At 33.9% G+C, this 26,589-nt stretch overlaps 1 protein-coding gene and 1 long non-coding RNA gene across 3 annotated transcripts in view; both read right to left on the reverse strand.

Annotated features, from left to right (window-relative positions):
- The window catches only part of KCTD16 (potassium channel tetramerization domain containing 16), a 339,464-nt gene that overhangs the window by 255,732 nt on the left and 57,143 nt on the right, over nucleotides 1-26,589 (reverse strand). The gene's annotated exons all lie outside the window — the stretch shown is intronic.
- LOC141506175 (uncharacterized) lies at nucleotides 294-13,622 on the reverse strand. Its single transcript, XR_012473783.1, has 3 exons — nucleotides 8,734-13,622; nucleotides 7,220-7,735; nucleotides 294-758 (listed from the first exon to the last, which is right to left on the reverse strand). It is a non-coding gene; the product is annotated as an uncharacterized LOC141506175 (long non-coding RNA).

The raw sequence follows: 26,589 nt of genomic DNA on the forward strand, positions 1-26,589 counted from the left end.
AATAGATTATAGAAAGTAATGGGTTGAAAAACAATAGTCATGTCTTATATGATTTTTGAAATGGAGATGGACATACTTGAATTTGAATTTCAAAATGTCTTTATGAATGTGATAGCAAGAATCCTACTAGGAGACCACTTATACCAAAACAATATAATTTCAAAAATCTGGAATTCCTTTTGTTAACATGAAAAGACATTCTTCATATTTGTCAAAAATATAAAACCATTTAAAAAGATTTGAACATAGCTATTTATATGGTAACTATTGCCAAAGTAACAACTTTAGCAAGGAAAAAAGATAGAAATGTCAAATAAAATATCTTATGTGAGAGAGAAAGAGATGGGAAATAAGCATATGTACAGTGCCACTATGCTCCAGACAAGATGATAAGAATTTTACAAATATTATTTATTTTGCTCCTCATAACAAGCTATTATAATTCTCATTTTACACTTGAGGAAACTGAGGCAAATGGGGTTAAATAATAGCCAAGGGTCATATATCTGGTGTGTATCTGAAGCTAGATTTGAACTCAGGTGTTCTTAACTCAGGGAATGTGGAAGATAGAGTGCCAGACCTAGAGTAAAGAAGAAGATGACAAAAGAAATGGCAAACTATCTCAGTATCTTTATCAAGAAAACCACAAATGGGAATCAGACACAACCGAAATGATTAAAGATCTTGCTCTCTATCTACTGTGACACCTACCTGCCCTCATTGGAAAAGCAAGTTGAGAAGGCTCCAAGTAATGATCCCTGGAAAAGCATTGGAAAACTGCATCAATGACAAGTTAGTTTTCCCAGTAGAAAACTTGAATGGCATGTTACTAATTAAAGATAACAATAACAACAATATATGTAGATTGAGGTCTGTAAAATTAAAATCTATGAGAAATTCTATATTTTTGCTAATCATCACTTTAAAGCAAATAGCAAAAGTTAAAGGTGAAGCAAGTTAAAATAGTGCAGAGAAGGAAGTAAACAATCATCAATGAACTATTTTAACAAGAGGTTGAAGAAACAAAGGAATTAAAGGAGAGAGAATAGTTGAACAAGGAAGATATAGAATATTGTTGGTCCTTTAAAGTAGTGTTAAGATGTCCAACCTGATGAAAATGCAAGTTGGAAACAATGAGAAGCAGAAACCTCATGAACCTCATCAAAAAAGTGAATGATAGAAATGTTACATTGAGAGAAATGAATGAATCTCTAGATTCTCTGTAAAATTATAAAGGTGCAGGATCAGATACAATCTGTAATTTTTGTTTCAAAGAATGCATTACTAAAAGTTTACCAGTTTTCTCTAAAATTTAAGTGTGATTCAATCTTTTTTAATAGAAGGTATCAATATCTACTAAAAGATGAAAACACCAGTGATCCTTCCAAATATATAGGCAGATTGGATCTTGATATACTTTATACAAAAGAATACAGTTTGCCTCACAAAAAAATAAAATGCTATATAAGCTGATAAGCAAAAAAGATGTTTCAGAGCACATAAAAACATCCCAGGAATAGAAATAGTATCTCATTTTCAATTCAGCAGTTATTAGATAAACTAGAGGATTATGAGATGTGCATTGTCATTATTGATTGTTAAAAAGTCTTTGACTCAGTCATGGATGCATGGCTTTTTCAGGTATTTAAATATACAAAATGAACATATGTATATAAAATTTGATGTTTATATGAAAAAGTTTGATGTCCACATGTCACCAGCATAGTACTGTCAAGAATAATTAGGGTGCATTTTTTTCACGGACACTTTTTGAGTTCATTAATCACCCTACTTAGCATTGTTATTATTGTAATTTTTAATAGAACTAATTCTGGCTTCCAAGTTAAAGTGGTAGTTTAACAAAAAACATTTTATTAAGCAATTAATGTACATGGATGAAAATAAGCTGTATGACTCCAATGGGGCGGGGGAAACTCATTAAACAATGCTTTTCATCTGATGGAATTTTTCCCCAATGGTTTAGGATTTTGACTTGTTTAATGTAAAAAAATCAATGTATTCTAAAGAAGGAAAAAAGAACAAAAACTTCAAGCTTGAATTTGGATATCAAGTTGAACCAATGGGATGAAGGCAACATTTACAAATACATCGATATTCTCCAGGCATGACATTGAACCTAAAGTCATCAAGGTGAAAACTACAGCTAAATACAATATAAAAAATTTGGAAATTATTGTAAAAAAATTTAAAGAATATTGGTAAAATCTAAAATTTAGAATGCTAAAGCACATATACATTGTAGTGGAACCAGGGTGTTTTCATCCATTAAACATAAACACAGAAATATACAATTTATCATAAAAAAAACTTGATAATATTTTAAAGAAAAATATAAAAATAAAAATGAACAAAAATGTAGAAAAATTATTAGTTATTCTCCCTATCACTTCATATGTTCATAAAATCATAACAAGGAAATTTTTAGATAATCTGTAGGAGATATGCTAAGGCTTTAATATTTTTATTCAAATGCAAAAAGTAGTTATTTTTAGCCATATTGCAATAGTTCAAAAAATTCTTTTAATGTTGATGCTTCCAAGTCCTTCATAATTATGACGGAGGCTCCTTGGTATTTGGATTGTTCTTTCTGGCTGCCTAAGTATTTTCTCCTTGACCTGTTAATTCTGGAATTTAGCTACAATATTTCTTGGAGTTTTCATTGTGGTATCCCTTTCAGGAGGTAATCAATTGATTCTTTCATGACTATTTTTCCCTCTGGTTCTAGGATATTAGGGCAGTTTTCCTTGATGATTTTTTGAAAGATATGGTTGAGGTTCTTTCTTTTATTCTGATTTTCAGGTAATACAATAATTCTTAAACTATCTCACCTGGAATCAGGTCAGTTGTTTTTAACATGAGATATTTTACATTTTTCCTATTTTTTTCATTTTTTAAAAATATTGTTTGACTGATTCTTGATAGCTCATAGAGTCATTATCTTCAACTCATCCAATTCTTTTTTTCCAAGTGATTATTTTCTTCAGTTAGCTTTTACATTTCCTTTTTCATTTGATCAGTCCTATTTTTAAAATATTTTTCTTTGTCCATTCACAAGATGTTGAATTTCTCTTGCATTTCTTTTCCTAAATTTTGACTTGATTTTTAAAATCCTTTTTGAGTTCTTCCCTCTGCCATCCTCTTCTGAGATGAGTTTTGCCTTTTTTTAATCTTCAAAGTAGCTTTCTATTAGTATGTTTGTTTTTTCTGACTTTTCTTACTCATTTTGGGTTCTGTTGTCTCAGGTTTCTTTGTTGGGGAGGGGCCTGCTGGCAGACCTTCTGCATTAGGACATCCAGTGACTGCCTCCTAGGCTGCAATCATTCAAATCAGTCATGCTGATTGAGCAGGGATCTGAAGTACCTGTGTTGGAGCCCTTCCATATAATCTAATCTTCCATTAGTCTGCTAAAGCAGGATCCAGGGACCACCGCTACAGATCTCCACTGTGAATGAGAGCCTCAGAATGGTCTCTTATGTACCCCATCCACATTGCTTTCACTTCCCTGCACTGTGCTCTGCTTCTCTCCCTGAATTGTGCCACTTCCCCCTACTATAGTGGGATATTTTCAGAAATCTTAAAGCTGGAAAAATGCTCTAATCTGTTATTTTGTGAGTTCTGTCATTCCAGAATCGATTTAGAGGCTTGATTAATGTTTCTGAGAGAAGAATGTAAGAGTCTATGGAAATTCCTGGCTTCTTTCCACATCTGTCCCTCCTTCTTTAATTCTTTTTTGTTTTGTTTTGTTTATTTATTTTATATTATTTCAATAATCATGTTGAGAGTAATCATAAATACCCCTCCCCCCATAAAAGGTGAGAAACCTCAAGAATAGTGAGGGAGAGAGAACTAGAGAGAGAAATGTATAATCTTAAGCACAGTCTGTGTTCATATTCCAATGGCTCTGTCTCTGGAATAAGTTGGCTTCCCCATCATAGCCAGCAGAGAAATTGCTTCAATATTTTTCCCACGTTTGCTATCACTAACTGTATTTCCTTCCACTCTATTATTCCCCACCCTCATCTATTCCATTCTCTCTCTCTTCTTTCATCCAGTCCCTGTTCAAAAGTGTGTTTTATCTGAATACCTTCTCCCACGATCTTCCCTCTTTTCTATGACCCATTTCCCTCTTCTCTCCCCCCGTTCCCCCTTATCCCATCCATTTCCTCTCATTTTTTCTAGAGTAAGATATATTTCTATACCCAACTAAGTATGTATATTGTTTCCTCTCTGAGCCATTTCTGATGAGAATTATTCCCCCTCTTGCCTCCCCCTGTTCCACTCCATTGTAAAACCTTTTCCTTGACTCTTGTGTGAAATTTCTTAACCCCTTCTTCTTTTCCTTTCTCTTCCTCCTAGTACTTTTCTTTATGACCCATTGACTCCATATTTTTACTGTATTATAACATTATATTCAGTTCCTTCCATATATATATATATATATATATATATATATATATATATATATACTCCTTCTAAAAGATTTTTATAAATGAGAAAGTTCATATGAGTTATCAGTATCTTCTTCCTATGTATGAATACAAGCAGTTCAACATCATTAAGTTCCTCATAATTAGTCCTTCTCATCCACCCTGTGGTTCACCTGAGTCCTGTACTTGGAGATCAAACTTCCTGTTGAGATCTGGTTGTTTAAATAGGAAAGTTTGAAAATCCCCTGTTTCATTGAAAGTTCATCTTTTCCCCTGAAAAAGGATATTCAGTTTTGCTGAGTAGTTGATTTTCAGTTGCAAACCAAGATCTTTTGCTTTCTGTAATGTCATATTTCAAGCCCTATGAGACCTTTATGTAGATACTGCCAGATCCTGTGTAATCCTGACTGTAGACCCATGGTAGTTGAATTGCTTGTTTCTGGCCGCTTTTAGTATTTTTTTCTTTGACTTTGTAGTTTTAAAGTTTGATTATAATATTCCTGAAAGTTTTTCTTTTGGGATCTTTTTCAGGAGGTGATCAGTGAATTCCCTCAATTTCTATTTTAACTTCTGCTTCTAGGAAATCAGGGCAATTTTAGTGTATTATTTCTTGAAAAATGAAGTCTATGCTCTTTTCTTGATCATGACCTTCAGGTAGCCCAATGATTTTTAAAGTATCTCTCCTGGATCTCTTTTGAAGGTCAGTTGTTTTTCCAAAGAGCTGTTTCACATTTTCTTCTAATTTTTTGGTTTTTATTTTTCCTGAGTTCTCACAAAGTCATCAATTTCCTTTAGTTACTTTCTGCATTTGAAGGAGTTATTTTCTTCAAAGAGCTTTTTAATCTCCTTTTCCAGCTGACTAATTCTGCTTTTTAAGGCATTCTTTTCCTCATATGCCTTTTGTTTTGCTTTTTTCCATTTGGCCTAAACTGGTTTTTAATATGTTCTTTTCTTCATTTTTTAGTATTTCTTTCACGAAGTTGCTGACTTGGTTTTCATGATTTATTTGCATCACTCTCATTTCTCCTTCCAATTTTTCCTCTACCTCCATTAATTGCTTTTCAAAGTCTTTTTTGAGCTCATCCATTGCCTGAGCCCATTTTCTATTTCTCTTGGGGCTTTTGGATATATAAGCTTTGATTTTTGTCATCATCTGAGTATGTAATTTGATCCTCCATGGTGCCTAAGTATTTTATATGGTCAGATTCTTCTTTTTTCTGTTGTTTGCTCATTTCCTTAGCCTATGACTGATTTATCACACTTCCAAAGCTTTGGGGGGTTTGGGGGACAACCCACAGGGACCTTAATTCCTCCAAGGTCTTATGAGAGGATCTGACTGTTCTCTTGCCTGTATTCAGGCCCTCCCCTCTGCCCTGGAGTTGTGAGGATGGTCCCTGCTTGGCTGTGGTGGTGCTGCGGGGGCCCAGACTGCAACCTGGATCTGACTGTGGGAAAACAGCTGAGTTCTGTCCCAGGGAGAGAAGAAAGACCTCTGCAGTCTCCTCCCAACCCCTTTACTGTCTATGGGCTGAAAGCTCTGCATGTTCTAGGTGACTCTGCTGACTCCTGCTGCAGGTTCTCACCACAGGGCTGCTCGGAGGTTGAAGCTCTACTCCAAACTCATTCTGGTGCAGAAGAGTTCTCTCATCACCCCTTCCAGCTGTCCCTGCTGATCCCTGGGCCAAGAGGTCTGGAAACTGCCCCCTTTGCCACAGACCCATGTGCCCAGCTGGCTGTGCTGCACTGTAGCTTTTCCCAACTCCCTGGTCCCAATGTCTTTCCTACAGAATTTCTAAGTTCTATTGGACTGGGAACTTGTATCACTCAGTCTTTCTGTGGGTTCTGCCCCTCTAAATTTTGACTAGATTCATAATTTGAAGGCTTTAGGAGTTTTTCAGGGAATTAATTTCCTGGAATCCTGCCCTCACCTGCCATCTTGGCTCTGCCCCCTAATTCTTGTTTTTTACAGAATGTTTCACTTAAAGGAAATGTGAAAATTTGTAGTTCTCAAGGAGCATATTTCATAGTTGTATAAGATAATGCTTTTGGTGTAGAAAATAAAGTATTACTAGGATCATTCAAGCCCATAATAAAATAAGGTCATTCTCACTGAGATATAAAAGAAAGCACAGTCTAAAATTAAAAAAGAAAGAAAGAAAGGAACATACCAAGAAAAACCTGATTAATCCCAATATAAGGATTTAAAACATTAAAAGGGGAGTTATTAGGTGGAAGGGTTGTTACTGATTTCCTTTACTATATAGTTTAGGCTTCTTGAAATTGAAACAACAGTGAGAAGAATAATGCTGGGGTGGCTAGGTGGTATAGTGGATAAAGCACCGGCCTTGGAGTCAGGAGTACCTGGGTTCAAATCTGGTCTCAGACACTTAATAATTACCTAGCTGTGTGGCCTTGGGCAAGCTACTTAACCCTGTTTGCCTTGCAAAAACCTAAAAAAAAAATGCTGCAAAATGTTGCTTAGAAAAAATGCATTATTCATAAAATGTATATTCTACATCCAATGTGATGTTTGGTTTCATGATGAAGAACTAAAGAATGTGTACCAGAATCTTGTGAAGTCAATGCCAAATCAAGTAAAATGAGTGATTATAGTCAAAGTAGGAAATATTCCATTTTCAAAATATTTTTTATTATAAAAGTTATATATTTGATTAACTGTAGAGTCACATAATACTTTAAATATTAGATATTCTTATTAATAGAGACCCCATGAGGTAGTATAAGCAGAAAGATCTGAATTCAAGGCCTACCTTGATGCATACTATGTCCATGGACTTGCCACAGCCCCTTAGTTTCCTGAGAAAATTTCAAAGAATGTGTTACAGATAAGTTGTTAATTTTATTTGCTAGAGAGAATTCTGATTTTAAAAAAGGAAGAAAACCAAGTTACCAGTATCAAAAATGACAAAAGTGAATTTATCACCAATGAGGAGGAAATTAAAGTAATAATTAGATGCTATTTTGATCAACTATATGTCAAAACCTTTGACAATCTAAGCAAAATGAATGGATATTTACAAAAATATAGATTGCCCATATTAATAGAAGAGTAATAAAAAACTTAACCTAATTTTATAAAAAGAAATTGAATAATTCAACAATGAAGTCTCTAAGGAAATAACTTCTAAGTCAGATGGATTCACAAGTGAATTCTACCAAACCTTTAAAGGACAATTAATTCCAATTCTATATAAACCATTTGAAAAAAATAGGTGAAGAACGAGTTCTGCCAAATTTCTTCTATGAATCCAGTACAGTGTTAATACCTAAAAGAAGAAGAATCAAAAAAGAAAAGGAAAAGTATGATCAATTTCCCTAAAGAATATTTAGGAAAAAAATTTAAATAAAATATTAAAAAATGATTACAACATGTTATCACTAGGATACAGAGTTTGTTCAATATTAGGAAAACTATCAGCATAATTGGCCATAACAAATGTTTTCAATAGATGCTGAAAAAGCTTTTGACAAAATACAGCAGCACCTATTCCTATTAAAACACTAAAGAACATTGTAATAAATGGAATTTTCCAAAAATTGGTAAGTAGTATCTATCTAAAACCTTTAACAGGTATTCTATATAATGGGAATAATATATAATATATAATGGTAATAAGATAGAAACATTCCCAGTCAGATCAGGGATGAAATAAAGATCTGTTACACCACTATTTTTCATCATTGTATTAGAAATGTTAGCTTTATCAATAAGAAAAAGAAATAGGCAATTTAGGAAATAAAATTCTCACTCTTTGCAGATGTTATGATGGTATATTTAAAGAATTCTCAAAAATCAAATAGAAAAACTACTTGAAATAATTAGCAAATTTAATAAAAAATAAATCATCAGCATGTCTATATATTACTAATAAAACACATCAGCAAGAGCTAAAAAAGAGAAATTCCATTTAAAATAACTGTAGACAACATAAAATATGTGGAAATTTACCTGCCTAGATAAACCCAGAAATTTTATGAAATAATTATAAGATCCAAATAATTAGAAAAATGTCAATTGCTAATGGTTAGGCTGAGTTAATATAATAAAAATGACAATTCTACCTAAATTAAATTACTTATTCAGTGAAATAATGATCAAGCGATAAAAAATATTTTAGTTAGGAAAAATAGTAACAAAATTCATCCAGAGTAACAAAAGATCAAGAATATCAAGCCTGCGGCTAGGTGGTGCAGTGTATAGAGCACAGGCCCTGGAGTTAGGAGTACCTGAGTTCAAATCTGGCCTCAGACACTTAATAATTACCTAGTTGTGTGGCCTTGGGCAAGTCACTTAAACCCATTTACCTTGCAAAAACCTAAAAAAAAAAAAAGAATATCAAAGGAATTAATAGGAAGAAATGTAAAAGAAGGGATCCTAGCCATACCACATCTAAAATTAAATTATAAAGTAGCAGTCAATGAAATTTTGGTACTTTCTAAGCATTTGAGTGGTGGATCAGTGGCATATATAATGCACAAAAGAAACAGTAGTAAATGATTATACTAATCTGCCATTTGATAAATCCATAAAAACCGTTTGAAAACAGTATAGCAAAAACTAGATATAGACCAACTTCTTACATCCTATATCAAGATAAAGTCAAAATGGGGACAGGATTTAGACAGTGAGACTCTAAGTCATTTAGGAGAACAAGGAATGGAATATCTCTCAGATATATGGAATAAGAATATCTCTCAGATATATGACCAAACATGAGATATAAAACATTATGAAATGCAAAATGAATAATTTTTATTACAAATTTAAAAGGTTTTAAACAAATAAAACCAATTCAGTCAAGATTAAAAGGAATATAGAAAGTTGGGAAACAATTTTTATAGCTGCTGTGAGGAATGTAGGGTGTTGGTCTTTACAGGATGTGGAGGGGGGCCCTTAGAGAATCCATTACAAAGGGGGAATGGTCCAGACATTCACAAAACTGGGAGTTTTCCTAATCCCATTTCAGACATGGCAAACGCAAGACCTAGAGGTCTGAACCTAATGCAACTGAGTTTGCACAATTAGGTAATTGAATATTAACCCACACACCCCCTGTGAGGATTGGGGTTTATCAGCATATCATGTGTCATATGATGTGTGGGTAAATCATATTAGGGACATGTCATGAAGTGGGTGGACTTCTTAGATTGTAAATCAAACTCTGAGAGCCTATGAAAATCCACAGGGAGGGGAAAGAGTTTCTGAAGACTATAAATTACCTGATGTTCCAAGGCCACCTCATGCCTCATGCTAGGTGAGGTATCCTTATCTTGCAAGGTTTGTGAATAAAAATCTACAATTTTCTCTCACTCTAGCAGGTTTTTCTTTCATTCATTCATAACAGCTAACATTTCTGATAATGGACTCAATTCTAAAATATATAGAAAACTCAGTCAAATTTATAAGAATACAAGTCATTCTACAATTGATAAATGACCAAAGAATATGAACAGGTAGTTTCAAATGAGAAAATTAAAACTATAGTTATATGAAAATAATGTTTTAAGCTGTTATTGATTAGATAAATGACAAAATAATTCTGAGTTACCACCTTACAGCTATCAGATTGACGAAAACAACAACAAAAAAAGGAAAATGATAAACATCAAAGAAGATGGTATAACTTGGACACTAATGCACTATTGATGGAGTTGTGAACTGATCCAACCATTATGAAGAGCAATTTGGAACCACAACCACAGAGCAATAAAACTGCATATACCCTTTGATCCAGCAATGCCACTCCTAGGTCTATATCCCAAAGAGATCATAAAAAATAGACAAAGACCCACATGTACAAAAATACTCATAGCTCTTGGAAGTCACAAAGAATTGGAAACTGAGGGAATATCCATCAACTGGGAAACAGCTGAACAAAATGTGGCATATGAATGTGATGGAAGACTGCTAATATGTAAGAAATCATGAAGGATGGGACTTCAGAATAGCCTAGAAAGCCTGCATGAAATGAGCAGAACCAGAAGAACATTGTATACATTAACAACAATATTGTGTTATAATCAAATATGATGGGCTTAGCTCCTCAGCAGTACAATGATAAAAGACATTTCTAAAGGATTTGGGATGGAAAATAACATCCACATCCATAGAAAGAACTAGGGAGGCTGAAAAGCAGACCAAAGCACACAATTTCCAATTTTAAAAATTTATTTTATATTTATGTTTTGCTTGTTTTTATCCTCTCATGACTTTTTTGTTCCCTTTTGTTCTGATTCATCATTCACAACATGACTAAATTGGAAATATGTTTAATATAGTTATACATATATAACCTATATCAGATTCCTCACTGTTAAGGGTGATGCACAGAAAAGATGTAGAGAATTATGAATGTAGAAATTGGGTGGATATGTAAATTGAGTACCACCTACTCTTGAGATGTAAATTGACTACCATGGAAAAGATATAGAGAACTATGAAGGTAGCAGAAACTAGATCTGTAATCTTAAAGGCTCTTAAATTTTGTTAAATTGGGTGGAGGTCTCCCAGGTCTCCCTACTCTTGAAATGTAGATCAACTACCATTGTTTCATTGTTTCACCCTCTACCCAATTCTCTTGGGTCTGATAAGATATTCATTCACCTTTTGCCCCCTGGATGAGGGGCAAAGATATCAAAACCTTGGTTAAACTCCACTCCAGAGGGATAGACTTCCTTGACTTGCTGGCCCAGTCAAGTTCAGCTTGACTGCTCTTTGTCTCTGACTTTCTTTATCTACCATTTTCTTAAGTGTTGTAACTTCTTTAATAATGTTTTTTTTTACTTCCACCCTTGCTTTTCCAAGTCTGAATAATGATTTCTCATAGGCAGAACTGAATTCAAGTAGCCAGCAGCTACAGGGGGAGTGGGAAGGAAAGGAGAGAGGGAGAAATATGTGGAACTCAAAATCTTACCAATAAATGAATGTTGAAAATTGCACATAGTTGGAAAAGAAAATTAATACATTTTAAAAAAGATTTAAAGGCAAAACCACAGAAAACAACAAAGCACATATCTATAGCTTGGAATTTAGTTCTCAAGTAATAGAGAATTAAATACAGGAAAATTAGCTCAATCTGATTTCATTTGATCAAGGTCAGATTTTGTGAGTCAGTCAAGTGTCAACAGAAATAAGCACATGACCATTGCTGTCATAGATGCCTCAGTTTGACATTTTAATCCCAACTCAGTCTGATTCCAGACTACCTTGCCAGGATTATTGTATACAATTATATTCATGTGCTCTAAATTCCAGTGAAACTGGTCTGACTGCATTCCCTATATATGATATTCCTTCTCCCATCTCCTTTTCTTTGTAAAGGCTATTCCTTATTCCTAGAATGTACTCTATATTCACCTCCTGCCTTGTCTGTAGAATTCCTTAATATTCTTAAAATTCAGTAAGTTCCACTTCCTTTGTGAAGGCTATGGAGTAACATAGTAAATATCGGAGACGAGATTTGATCCCAGGTCTTTTTTGATTTGCAGTTTTTTTTAATTTTGTTTCATTGTTTCTTATTATTATACTCCCACATCAAAATTTTCAAAGATAATTTCCATTTCTATTGGAGCGGGGTGTGAGGGGAAGGAGGAAAGGAATTAAGTTTGATTTTTTCCAAGAAAGATTTTAAATGCATATATATTTTAAATTGTATACATCAATCCTGCATAAAACTATTTTTTCCAACACAATGAGCAATGTTACATATACTGTCGTTTCTTTATATTATGATTAGAGCATATGATGCTACTCTCAGTGTGAAATCTTTGTAAGCATGAGCATTGTCATTTAATAATACAGTGTTTTATTAATGAGTTACAGTCAGAATAGATTAAATGACCTTAATCTAAGATAGGAAGAAAAAGGTTAAAATTTTCATGTAATTGACAGAATAAGGACACTGGCAAACAGAGTCCCTTTTGGGAGGTGACCTGAAGGGTGCTTGAAGAAGTATATTTAGAGAGAGACCTAATTCTTTACAGAAAATATATATATTCAAAAGAAGGATATCCAAAAAATAGCTCCTTAGAGAAGAGGTTCTGTCAACAGTCAACCAACCTGGATACTAAAGATTTCCTTACTGATCCTCTTTAGGAAGTTAATGTGGGTTCCCTTATCTCTTGAAAATGAAATTGAAATCAACTCGGCTAAGCCCATTGGGATACTGTGTAGTAGCTCTCAAATGGCTTATATCTGTCATTTCCAAATGTTGGTGTCTCTCATTCTATTAACTACAAAGGCATATTTTCATTCTCTCCCCAGCCCCATAACTACATAAAATAGAATGGTCTATGCTTGATTTTTAAAGTTATCTAAAATTATTTGCTTTGAAAAATGTTTTGATAATTCTTTGACACCCCTTCAGATAATATCAAAAACCCTAGGGTGTCATGAAACCAAGATTGGGAAATCACTGGCTTGTATAGTTGCCATGGGGATTAGTATCTGTAGCAATCCAGTTCTTGAGAAATGAAGAGGAAAGGGAGAAATCACTGATGGGCTGTAAATAGGACATAGAAAAGTCACAAAGTAAACACCAACTATTGGGCTGGAGTCCTAGACTGACATCTTTCAGCTCATCTCTCTGACTCTGTCTTTCTGTTTCTGTTCATTTTTGCCTATCTCTATGTCTGTCTGCCTATCTATCTCTCTTTCTCGTCATTACTATTAGGTATCATAAAGAACTAGACAGGATTGAAATTAGTTATATGAGTGAAATGAACCTCCTCCATTGAAATCTGTTCTGATGCATTAAAATTAGATGCTGTGAAAAAGTTAGAAGATTTGGGAGAGGAGTGCTAAACATTTATACAGATTAAATTACTGACCACTTGGGCAATTAAAAGGCACTGGGTTGTAATATCCTACTCCCCCATTCCACTGCTCAAAGCATCAGCCCCGCAATACCCAGAAGTATATTATGTTTCCCCATTTTAATTTTAGCATCTAGGTTTCAGCCATTTGCATTTAAATGTGTTGTCAGAGAATTTCCAGAGATCCTTAATGGAGGGACCGATTTGCATTTTAATATGCTTTTAAAGAATTTCAAGAAATCTTTTTATTGTGAATACAGTATCACCAGAACATTGGCCATCTTTTAAAGGAAACTAGATTTGTCTAGAAGCAATTTAAACAGAGACACTGTGGTTTTGTTAGATTTTGTTAAAAAGCCCCACCCACCCACCCCAGATGTGAGAAGAGTGAAAGATAAAGTAGAGCTACTGTAAAGCTATATGTCTTGTTTAAAAGAGTGAGCATCAAGGGGGCTCAGAAGACCTAAGTTTTCTTCCTAGATCAATCTACTATTTAAACAGGAAAAGTTACTTCTAGTCACTTCATCAGGGCATTGAACATTTTGTAAGTTCTCTCTTTATTGGACTGGATGCTACAAAGACAATTAAGGGACCCAGAGCAAAAGACCTGCCTCAGAAAATGACTGTTCTAAGTCATGGTCCTAGAAAAATAAGGGGTGAGGTCAATCTAGAGTTCGTTATATCAAGATAGGGAAAAGATGAGGCAGAAGTGGTCAAATAGGGTTTGGCTCAATAATCAATAGACAGACAAGATGACATTATAAGGGTCTGCAGGCAGGACTATAAATTCATTAATTCCAACAAGTCTGCATATATTTGCAGGGCACTAAAACAAAAGTCCCACAATATCTGTTCTTATAATGCTAATTCTCTACTGGGAGGAAAAGAGACTAATAAGTAAGCATTACATAGAAATGTAAAGTAACTCCAAATTAATTGGGAAGGAGAATAAAGTAATTGGGGGTACAGAGAGAGACTATGAAGGACAAAATATAAGGAATCAGCAAGTAGTAATTTTCTCAATCAACTTTTTCCTGGAAATAGGATCTTTGGTGGAGATAATATTTAATCTACTCCATAAGCATGTAAGCACATGTGGATAGAGTTGATTTCTATAGGTACTTTCAAATCTATATACAAATTATACTTTTAATCTTATTTTATTATAAAAAGGAGTACTTAAAAAGGGAGGAACATATGTGATGCTAGGGAGGAGGACAAAACAGATGTGGAATTAGGAGGAAAGGACAGAAGAAAGTTTTTTAGATTTTGCCTTCTAATTTCTCATTTGTTTAAACCAAATCAAGAAGGCCATGAATAAGACTAGGAATGGAGTCAATGCCATCAGTAAAATACATCACAGGTGTCATTCTATATTCTAAAATTCTTTTGGAAGATCTTAATTTCCAGACGCCTTTAGGAAAATAACAAATGCAGGTGTGTGTGTGTGTGTGTGTGTGTGTGTGTGTGTGTGTGTGTGTGTGTATATATATATACATATATATATATATGTATATATATATATAATATACAAGTATATATATGTATATTATATAAAGTTTATGTATAGGTGTATAAAAATAAAAATATGCATATTTACATATATTGTAAGATATAAATTTATAGAAAATATAATGCTCTGACTGTTTTTCAAAGACATTCAATAATTCTCCATTACCTATAGAATAATGCCTAGACTCTTGTATGACAATGCCATCTACAAAATGGGACCTCTTTGCCTCTCATTAACTTTTTACATTGAACTCTCCACTAGCTAACCTGTTCTGCCAAAGACTGTTCCCCAAAGATTATATACATTCTTACCTCTGTACCTTTAACATCTCTGCCAAAAATGACTTTCTTCTCATTTTTTTTATCTTAGTGCTATCCTTTCTGCCAAGACCAATTTAAGATTAACCTTTTATGATGCTTCATCCCTTATTCACTGACATTTCTTTCATCTTGAATTCTTATGGTACTTCCAGTCTATACCATTCATTTTTTCCTTAATGCAGCTTACCTTGCACCCTTTAAATCTATTTCCTTTCTCTCCAGATAGCTTGTATATGTCTTGAGTTCAAGTCAATATCTTTTTATACATATCTGTTTTCCATTGCAGAGCAATAATTCTGGTAACAGTTTGGTATCTACCATTATATCTGGAGTATCTCATTAAGGACACCAAAGAAGCAACTGCCAGAGAACACAATGGGAAAAATATCAGGCTTGCAAATCATTATACTGTACTTACTTACTATTAAGCGATGCCAAATTTTAAGGCACTAAAAAGACTATTATTTCACTGCTGAAATATATTAGGAAAGGAACAGTTTGACAGTGATGTATTGAAGTATTTACATTATCCAGTATATGTAACCCCTTATGATTAACCTCATAAATGAAATGAACCAGTTAGCTTCAATTCACTTTACAAATTTGCTTCTATGGACAGTGACAATAATCCTAATTTTAATCACATTATTTTACCAAATTGACCTTCATTTTTATTATACCAAAGTTTGTGAACAGCTTAAGAAATACCTTCTTAGCAATTCATGGATTTGGCAAATGTTCTTTAATTTTTCAACAGTATATGGATATCACAGTAGGACAGATTTCCTTAAAGAAAACTCACTGGCAATATATTGAATTTGACCTATATCATAGATATGAATTAGAAGGGATCTTAGCCACTTAGTTCAACTCCTTCATTTTACAGATGACAGACCTAAGGTCCAAGAAGGTAATATGATTTATGAGCAGTAGAGTTAGAATTTGAACCTAATACCTTTAATGTAAAGCCTGGGCTCTTTCTATTGTGTAATATTGTTACAATAAATCAGATTAATATTTTGAAATACAGAATACTTCATATCATAAACACACTCTGTAACAAGTTGATACATTGATCAATACATCAACAGATATAGTTTCACAAAGGCATTTCAACTAACATCTAATAAGTTCATTGTAGTAAGAATAGGCAAATGCCTCTGTGCCTCCTCTGCCTTCACCACTAAGCAAAATCCTCTTCCAATGGATTGTTTTGATTTGTTTTTCCTCTTCCTAATATGAATCTTTGCAAGATGCCAAACATCAGTCTGGAATTCAATTTAGCTTTGAAATAATAATCAGCATGGATTTATTATACCTTTACCAAAAAATGGCATCTAGGTTTTTCTAGCAACATTGAGCTTATCATTTCCTGAATTACAATTATATTCAATCACAATCATATACTACAAATTATTTAGCTATTTAATAATTGAATGACATATCTAATGATAGCCATATCTGGGGTTTAGGGAGAGAGGAAAAAAAAGGAAACAAAAACATGAAAATTTTATTAAATATTTAGAAGGAATAGCAAGTTTTATATATAATAGATTTTTAGTTTTATGTACCATCATATTTATATTATACTGTGTTATGGAAATGCTGATGTTGTTCCATAAATTAATAATATAAAAATTTTTGATTGGCAACTAATTTAATATATTGCCTCTTTAGTTTGAGTCTTCTGTCCATTGCACACATACAAAAATTTATGAGGAAAGCAGTGAAAAAGCAGTGTTTGTCTGGAGAAAAGGCTGACCCTTTATTTTTCAACCCCCTGTGCTGTGAAAACTTAAAGGAAACAACAAACAAACAAAAACTGTTAGGAGGTTATATAATATAAATGAAAATTCAGCCTAGGCCAAAGTTTGTTTGGGATAGTGGGAGAAAAAAATTATAAGATTTAAAGCTAGAGGGAAACCACAGAAATCATCTAGGTTGGCTCACTGTTTTTATAAATGAAGGAAAAGAGGCACAGAGAGTTTGAGACTTGCCCAGGGTAATAAAGCACAAAATACTAAACCAGACCAAAAGATCATATATTTAGACCTGGAAAGGGAATTGAAGATTCATCTCATCGATCCTTTTATAGAGGAGGAAAATGAAGGTCCAAAGAGGTTAAGAGATATGATCATTTGGGTAGTAAAGTTGCAAATTCTAATCCAGGTTTTCGGAGACCATGTCCAGGGCTCCTTCTGTTAAGTCACATTAAACTTGGAAACTATTACCTGTGAAACCATCAACAAGTCACATTCCATTGGATTTCATTTAAGGTGTAAAATGAGAAAATTGAGCTAGATAATTCCAAAATCCTTTTAAAATACTACAGTGTCATCACCTCACGACCCAAACCTGTTGACTCTTCAAGGCCTGATATCCATGAGAGAAATTTGTGAGAAAAGGGCCAAACCCAGAAAAGAAACTGAAACAGAAATACAACAGAAACTCAGTCTGGCATGACCTGTTATCCTAAGCAATGACTCATGAGTAGAACAATAGGAACAAAATGATGTACCTTGCAATTTAATATGCACCTAAGATAAGTATGATACATTTTCCTCAATGCTCATGGAAATATTTATAAAATATATTATAGTATTACTTTTTAGAATAGCAAGATATTTTTTATATTTAGGGTCCTTATTTTGAACATTAGCTATACGATGAAATAAGATCACAATGTACTCAAAGGCTACTAAAATATTGAGAATACTGCTTTACAAAATGACAACAGATTGCTCTGCCTTTTTAGCACTTGTTCTCTCTCTCTCTCTCTCTCCCTCCCCCATCCCTCCCTCCCTCCATCTCTCTATCTGTGCGTATGTGTGTGTTTCTAAGTGTTCTGTTATTCCCCATCCCCATTCTTTTGGCTATTTTTAAAATTATTTTGAATTGCTATCAATTTATCTGTCTGTAGTAGTCTATTCTATTCATTTAATTTTATACTTATAATCTTATACAAAGTGGAAAACTAGACAACAAAACATGCAAAAAACATAGATAAATCAAGAATAACAAAACTTTAAGCTGGGATCAAAGGAAGTTCCTTTACTTCATAGACTTTGTGACATACATATATATATATATACACACACACACATGTATTTACATTCATATATATTCATATGTATACAAATATGCATATTCATATATAAGGCTTTAACATACACACACATATTCACATTAAGTAGGGTTATCAAGAATCTTATATGTCAGGTTGAGGAATCTGTATTTTAATCCAGAAGAATTAGGGAGCAAGTAAAACTCTTTGAATATGAAAGGAAGAAGATCAGTTTGTTTCTTAGGGGTTTTTTTTTCCAGGCCTGAAACTAGGATGGTCACTATGTGATTGGAGAGAAAAGAGGAGAAATTGGGAATTTTAGGGGGAGAGGATGAGTTTAAGGGCCCAGGTTTTGGAAGACTTTTCCTAATGATGCTGAATTTTAATGAGCTGCCCATGTTGTCTCTCCCCCCCCCCTTTTTTTTGGTCTTTTGCAAGGCAAATGGGGTTAAGTGGCTTGCCCAAGGCCACACAGCTAGGTAATCATTAAATGTCTGAGATCAGATTTGAACCCAGATTCTCCTGACTCCAGGGCCGGTGCTTTATCCACTGCACCACCTAGCCACCCCTATCTCATCCCCTTTTAATCAAGCAAATATCCTACAAGACAATGAACAGGTATTAGTAAGTCTACCCTATATCAAGAAACTGAACAAAATTAACTTTTCAAAGTTAAGGCAAAAGGGCAAGGAACTTAGGTGCTTCATCTACAGACTAACTCTGCCATGATTTTCTAATTGGAAGGGGTAAATATGGAGCAAAAATACATCTAAAATGGTTCCCAAATTTCAAAATATAGAACTGTATAAAGTAGATAGGCTCTGAAGTCCGAGGACCTAAATGAAAACTTGACTTCTGACACTACCTTTCTGACCTTGGCAAGTCACTTATTACAGTGACCCTCAGTTTCCTCATCTATAAAATCAGGGGGTTGAACTAAATGGTCTTTGAGGTTCTTTCTAACTCCAAATCTAAGATACTATGAACCTAGTATGAAAAAAGGAAATCTTTCAGATTCATCAAATAAACTCTGGTTTATCTGTGAAATATGTGACATAGCAGAAATTAGAATTATTGAAGCACTATTATGCTAACTTTTGGGCTAATCCAGAGATTCCCCTTAGAAATAAATGAATCATTTTAGGGAATATCAACTCCTTCAGATCCTCTTGGAAATACTGGGCTTTTCCTCTTTGTTCTTTGATCATAGGAATTAGAGCTTTTAGAGCCTTTAGAGGTCACATGATTCATCCTCATCAGGAGAGAAAATTACAGTCCAAAGGGAAATGAATTGCACATAGCTAGTGTAGCACCTGGAATCAAATGTAGATCTCCTGACTTCAGTCCTATTTTTCTTGCCCTATTACTATTCATTATGCTCCTTTGCCTCCTCTTCTTCTTTTCCAAGATCTCTCATGCTGACCCATATAAGGTCCAGAAGCCCAGATGATAAAAAGAAATCAGAAGGAAGTAATGGCATGACATATTCTTTAATGTTCTCTTTCCTTTCAATATCTGTGCCTCTTGAAGGGGGAGCAGACATCCCATAGACCAAGGCAGCCATACACATCTACCTAGAGAGAAGGAAAATTCGGGGATGCAGGAGGGAAGCCAGTCTTCCAATCAATGATGAAATCTAAAAGGTTTGTTCACCAGAGTTTGCAGTTGGCTGCAGTTTTATAAATAATTCACTCAGGGAATGTTTCACTAAGAACTGCACAACCATTTTAAGAAACAGAGTATAATTTTTTTTAATTTCTAAATGGAAAAATCACTAAAGTTTAACCTCTCTCTTCTTGTTTTCTCTTAAGTCACTCTATGTTTTTCTTATACTTGTATAATTGTTGGTAATATCCAGATAAGTTTCTTATAGCTGTCCCCCTGATGTGTGAAAATTTTTTGAAGTTCACTGAATACATGCCATGTTTAATAGATATTTTGCACAACATATTTTCATTTCAATTCAATTCAACAAATCTATATTGTACATCTGCTATGAGCCAAGCACTATGCTAAGAATCAAGAATTCCAATTTGATGAAGAAGGAATTCTCAAGGAGCATACAATCTAATAGGGGAAGACAATACACAAAAGAAAATCAGAAGAGGGAACCAAGGGATAGTCAGAACAGTGGAATGATGTTCCATGGATTCAGACCTAAACTGAGTCACTGATGGAAGATGAAAAGTTCTATAAGGGAAAACTGTAGGAGTTTATGAATGCCCTCCAAGCAGAGGGAAAAGATAACTGAGAGAGCTGAGCTATTTATTGAGTAGCAAAAGATGAGTCAACCTGCATAGTGATGAGATTTCAGGTGATTAGTTTATCCTATGAGAGACATGGTGTTCTGTGGAGTAGAAGTCAAGCTCAGCAAAACCAAAGTGGAAAATGTGATTTAAATCTAGCACATAGATCTTTCCTTTTATTGTTTTTTCATCACAGATATTATAGGCCCCCATATCCTAATAGGGTATAGATTTCCACATAAGAATTTCAACGCATTGATTTTGTTTCCCAAGTTACTAATCACTGCAGTTTATCAGTAGTCTTCCTGGTGATGCTCAATGGATTTCAAAGATGAGATAATGAGGTAATCTTTTCTGTCCCATCAGCAACAGACTCAAGAACTATATGCATATAGAACAAGAAGGCCTATCTTTAAGAAAACTTATTCATTAATTGAAATAGACCAAGAAAAGTTTATTTACCAGACATGAAGTACCAAGGTCTTTGGTAAATATTTTTATTATTGATAATCATTTTCTTTCCTGCATAGGATTCAAATACAGGAAGAGACCTTAAAATGTTATTTCATCAAACTTTTTACTTCAAGTGAGACTACCAAAGGAAACATTTCATACAGAATCTTTCCTTAAAAAAATAAAATAATGAACTCCAGAAAACAAGATTTATGATATTTCCCTTAGCAACCTCTTTTAGTGTTGAAAAAAAAAATCAGCCCAGCAATAAATTATATTTCTATCCAATATTTCTTTGGCTTCCCTGAGAAGACAAGCACAATGCAGTAGAAAAAACACTGGACACTGGATTAGAAAACAGATTCAAATGCCAGTTCTGACATGGCATCATAGATTCAGACTTAGGGAGATGGAAAGATCATCTCCTCTAAGTCCATCTTAGCAAGCTTTCCCTCTGCATGATTGCTGGGTCATTTACACTATTTCCTTATCTATAAAATAAGGAAGATGACTGGGGAGGGGAAGGAAATAAACATCTAATAAGCATCTATACATACCATACACTCTGCTAAGCAATTTACAAATGTTATCTCATATAAGTTTTACAATAATCCTAGGAATGATGATTATTATTATCTCCAATTTTTTTTGTTGAAGAAACAGAGGCAGATAGAGGTTAAGTAATTTGGTTAGGGTTATACAGTTAGTTTCTGAGAGTGGATTTGAAGTCCACTGTTTCTGACTCCAGTCCTGATATTCATGTTCACAAACCTCTAGTCATACTAAACCTAGGTCCCTTTGTATTTATATAATGATTCTTTTTAAAAAAATTTTTAGGTTAAGTAGCTTGTCCAAGGTCACACAGCTAGGTAATTATTAAGTGTCTGAGGCCAGATTTGAATGCAGGTGCTCCTGACTCCAGGGCCGGGGCTCTATCCACTGCGCTACCTAGCCACCCCTTATATAATGATTCTTCTATAATTGACATAACCTGTGTCCTTCTGCAAAAAGCAATGCTATGAGTAGGTAGGATCAGTGAAATAGTCCCCTAAAAGAACAGGTGTGTTTGTGTGTGTGTGTGTGTGTGTGTGTGTGTGTTTATTTTAATGACTGTGTATTGCTGTTGTGTATGTGTATTTCTTAATCTATGCTGTCTGTGAATGATTAATCTAATAATATGACAACATGCTGATGTTCTGACTTGATAAAACAAATGTAAATAGATGTTCCCAGACACCTGTACAAGCTCCATAAGCAGATAATTATCTCCCTACACCTGTGGGCTTGAAATGCCAATAAAGCCAACATTGTTTCCTCTCTTTTGACAAAGTCTAAACAACCCAATTGGCTTTTTTTCAAAAGGAGAATTAAATTCACTAAATGCTGGGAAGGGCAGTCAAAAATGAGAAAAGCAAGAAATGAAAATTTTGCTTTCTAAATGATCTATTGAACTCATCAAAGCATGGATCTCATTGTGCTGACATATTGACAGAAGAACTCTCAAGTTTTGAGTCTTCATGCTTTGGCTACACTCTTGAAAATATGAGACAAAGACAGACAGATGAATGAATATAGACCGAAATAAATAAATAAATGAATATAAACAGAGATAAAGAGATGAAGATAGATTGAAAGATTGGTAGAAGTTTATAGCCAGATTAATGAATATAGACAGATAGTTAAGACTGATAGCTAAAGTGTTATAGACAGGTAGAGGAATAGATATGTGTATGCATATATATATATATTTGTCTCTAAACATATTTGTATTTGAATATATATATATATATATTAAATATTTCTAAATGTTCTGATAAAGTCTGTCATTTCTAGGAATCATATTGTTAATTCTTTTATAAAAATTATTCATTAATCTCTAACTGTGGATGTGCTGTTGTGGAAGGATTCTGGAACCTGGAATTCAGAGTGCACTTTCCAATTCTGACTCTCAGGAGCTTGGTGAGTTCAGGTAAGTCTCTTTATTTCTTAGAGCTTCAGTTTACTTGTGTATGAAATGGAAATACTAACTTATATTGACTATCCCTATGCTAGTGAAATGAGGAAAATGTGTTCTAATTCACAGAAATGGGAACTTTTAGCATTTTATTTAATTAAATGTCCATGTATTTAATTTGTATCAAACAAGATACAGCTATATAGATATATTCATAAAAACTACTATAAAATCACTGATTTAGAGTAGGATAGAATTTTATCCCTTCATCTAGTCCAATCCCTATTTTACAGATGAGAAAACTGAGGCCAGAGAGATGAAGTGGGTTTGTCAAAGTTGCACAGTTAAGATGATAGAACTGAGATCCAAACCCAATTTATCTTATCTGGTAGTCTTTCCTCTGCAATACATTGCCTACAGCTTGGAAAATAATGCACAGAGGTTCATGCTCTTCTCTCTGGACAGGTCAGTTTCTGAGTATTTATTTCATCAGTTTATTCGTCTCTTCTCTCTCCTGAAGACAATATTGTCACTCTTAGTGACCCAATTTAGGGTTTTCTTGACAAAGATACTGAGTTTCCTTCTCCAGCTCATTTTTTAGAAAAAGAAACTGAGGCAATAAAGAAACTTAAGTCAAATTTGAGCTCAGGAAGTTGAGTCTTACTTACTCCAAGTCAGGTATTCTATCCACTGAGACATGTAGCTGACCCTCCTAAAGGTAAAATACATAGCTTTAAAATAAAAAGGTTACAAACTTTCTAACTGGTCTAAAATTGTTTTTGCTCTTAGGGATTTTAAATTAATTTGACTTCCCAAGGGTGTTGTGAAATTGGGTTAAGTTGTCTTTGATCTAAGCCACCTTGGATAGATTCTGAAATGTTCTGGATATTCCAATCTAGTGATTCTCAATCTGATACAACTTCTTATGAAATGTCACCTCTTCGAAGCCTCCTATGTTTCCTTCCACTGCATATCCCTGTCTCTTATTTCAATCTCATAATCTCATAATCCTATATAATTTTACATCTTTATCATACTCCCTTAGGCTAAAGTTGTTTGTGTATCTATTTACCACTACCACTTAGTCTGCATTAACAAACTGGATGGAAATAGTCATTTTTTTCCCTCTGCTTTTATTTCCCACCTCCCCAAGACAATCATTGTGACTGAAAATTAATGGCTACCCCATAGATATATAGATATATAGATAATCAGATAGACTGATGGATAGAGAAATAGACAGAAAGATAATATAGATCTATAAGGATATAGTTTTACTGTATGGAATGCAAGTTTTCAAAGCAAATATACATCTTGATCATAGGAAATAAATTCAACAGGATATGCTGTTTGCTCAATGGACTAAATAACTAAATGAATTAAATGTCCAGTTCTAAGTCTTTCCTTTATTTTTTTTTAAAGAACAACATCTTGTAGTTTCGTTTTCATAGAACTTGGTGGTCTTAATCAGATAGAGGAAAGAAAGGGAGGGAAAAATGTTTTCTGGTTAATAGGCTTAATCAAGTAGTATAAAAAGCTCAAAAAGAAGATGGACATATGAAAGAGAATGCTACATTGGGGGCAATGAGAAGACAACTTGCAAGGTGTGTGAACTGATAAATTGCTTATAGGGCAAAATGTTTTTAAAAATAATTTGATACCTTGGGTCACTTAAGGTAAAATATACAATACAAAATGAAGGGAGACAAAATTTTAGGTGATTAGCTAGATATGATAAATAAGATAGATAGATCAACAGACAGACAGACAGACATAGAAAGATTAAGATATAAATAAGTTTGTGTTTTTTATGGAGAGGGATTGACATGAGGACTCAAATTCAAGCTTTGTCATTTCAAGCCATGACATCTTTCCATTGACCTCATTGCCACATGCACCTAGTGACATTTGTTAAAACACAGTAAAGAGCTCTGACCTGGACTAGTATTTCAAGATATTTTTACACTTTTTATTTTCGTTTCTACTATTCTCTCATCATCAACCCAAGGTCTTCTTAGGTGTCCTTGGAGAAGTCATTTAAGTAATTTTCTCTGCTTCTCAGATGAATCATCTCTATAGAAAGAACTGATAAGGTTTGATCATTTACCTTTATAGAAACACCTTACAATCTTTGAATTAAAGAAATGGTGTAGTGAAGTGCAGAGTATTATATACTATTCTGCGGCCAACTCTCCTTTTCTGGGAGCAAAAAAGAAGCAAGCAGTCTTAAGGGCACTTAAGGGAAGTCTCTGCCCCATTAGATCTCAAATTAATCTTCTGAGAACAATCCACAAAAATTGTAAGTTTTCGTTACCTCATGTATTTTAATCACAAAGACAAGAGTTATTAATATCTTAATGATTTTCTTTTAACATGTGTCCCCTAACAGAACCAGCTAAGTGAACAGGGAATTTTTTCAAAGATTTTCAAGTAAGAGTTTTTCCTTGATAACCATTCTATTGAGTTCATTTCCCCCAAACACACACTGTCAGTGACCTTCAATTCCCCAGTCCAACAATCTGTGGTTTATAATTATTGCTAGATCAGTTAGTACCCAAAGGGGGTTATCTCATCATTTTTAGATGTAAGTATATTGGTTCTGTTAAATATTACAATAAACTTGGGAAAGGAAAAGAGAGAGAATTTCGGTAAAATTTGCCAGCCTCAGAATAAATTATATCCATTTTTAAAAGACCTTCAGACCTACTTAAGAGATAATTCCAATGGAACAGAATATTGTTTCAGGATAATGGCTTCCTGCTGACAGATAAGTGCAACTGCAAAAACAAGGCATTTATCAAAAACAAAAGAAATGGGAAGACATAAAAAAGGTAAAAAAGCTTTATAAAATTAATGATTAAAGAAGTAGGCACTCATTGAGTTGCACCTATACAATTTTGATTGTACCTAAGCTGCAGTCAAGGTCTGGAACATATAATCATTGGAACAACAGGAAAACTGAAGTTTACTTCCTATCAAACTTCTGAATTCCTTTGAGCACAAGGTTTTAACCTACCAGAAAGAAAACTTTTGGCAAATGAAAAAAATTACTTCTTTTAAGGGCTGCAAATTTTCATTTTCATTTTTAACTTGATTATAACCATTCTAGAATTGAATTATCTGGTAAAGAGTTCCATGATTTTGTTCCTCCCCTTACGATATCTCCTTCATCAAACAGTATCCATTTTATGTGATCTACAGATTTGAATTTACAGGGAATTGTAGGAGTTATTCTCCTTGAGGACAAGGTGAGAGAAAAGGGAATGCAGATTTGATATGCAGCAATGCCCTTAGGTAAACCATAAATAAACATTTGCCTGTTAAGTAGTAGATATACTCTTGAGTTTGTGAGGAATTAATCTAACCCTATCAAATGGGAAATCAAGTTATCTGGTCATGTTGCTTAAAAAAAAAGTCCATGAGATACAGAATTGTATATATAGTGCTGTTACTGATAGAAATATAGATTTCAAAAAGAGAAGCACATTTGGTGGCAAAGAGGATAAAGTTTGTTCTGGATATGTTGAAACTGAGGAACTAAAAGGACAATCAGGTGAACATGCATAATGAGAAACTTGGAATTAACTAAGGAGAGAGAAGATCATAGCTGGGAGTTATAGTTAAAACTCTGGAATCAACAAATCAAATAAATGTTTGTAAGCTAGGCACTATGGTAAGGAAGTGAAAATGCAGAGACTAAAATGAAACAGTTCCTTCCTTCAAAATTATACTCTCTTAGGGGAAACGTGTTTAATA

This window comes from Macrotis lagotis, chromosome 1 (assembly GCF_037893015.1).
Source record: "Macrotis lagotis isolate mMagLag1 chromosome 1, bilby.v1.9.chrom.fasta, whole genome shotgun sequence".
Taxonomy (NCBI): domain Eukaryota; kingdom Metazoa; phylum Chordata; class Mammalia; order Peramelemorphia; family Peramelidae; genus Macrotis; species Macrotis lagotis.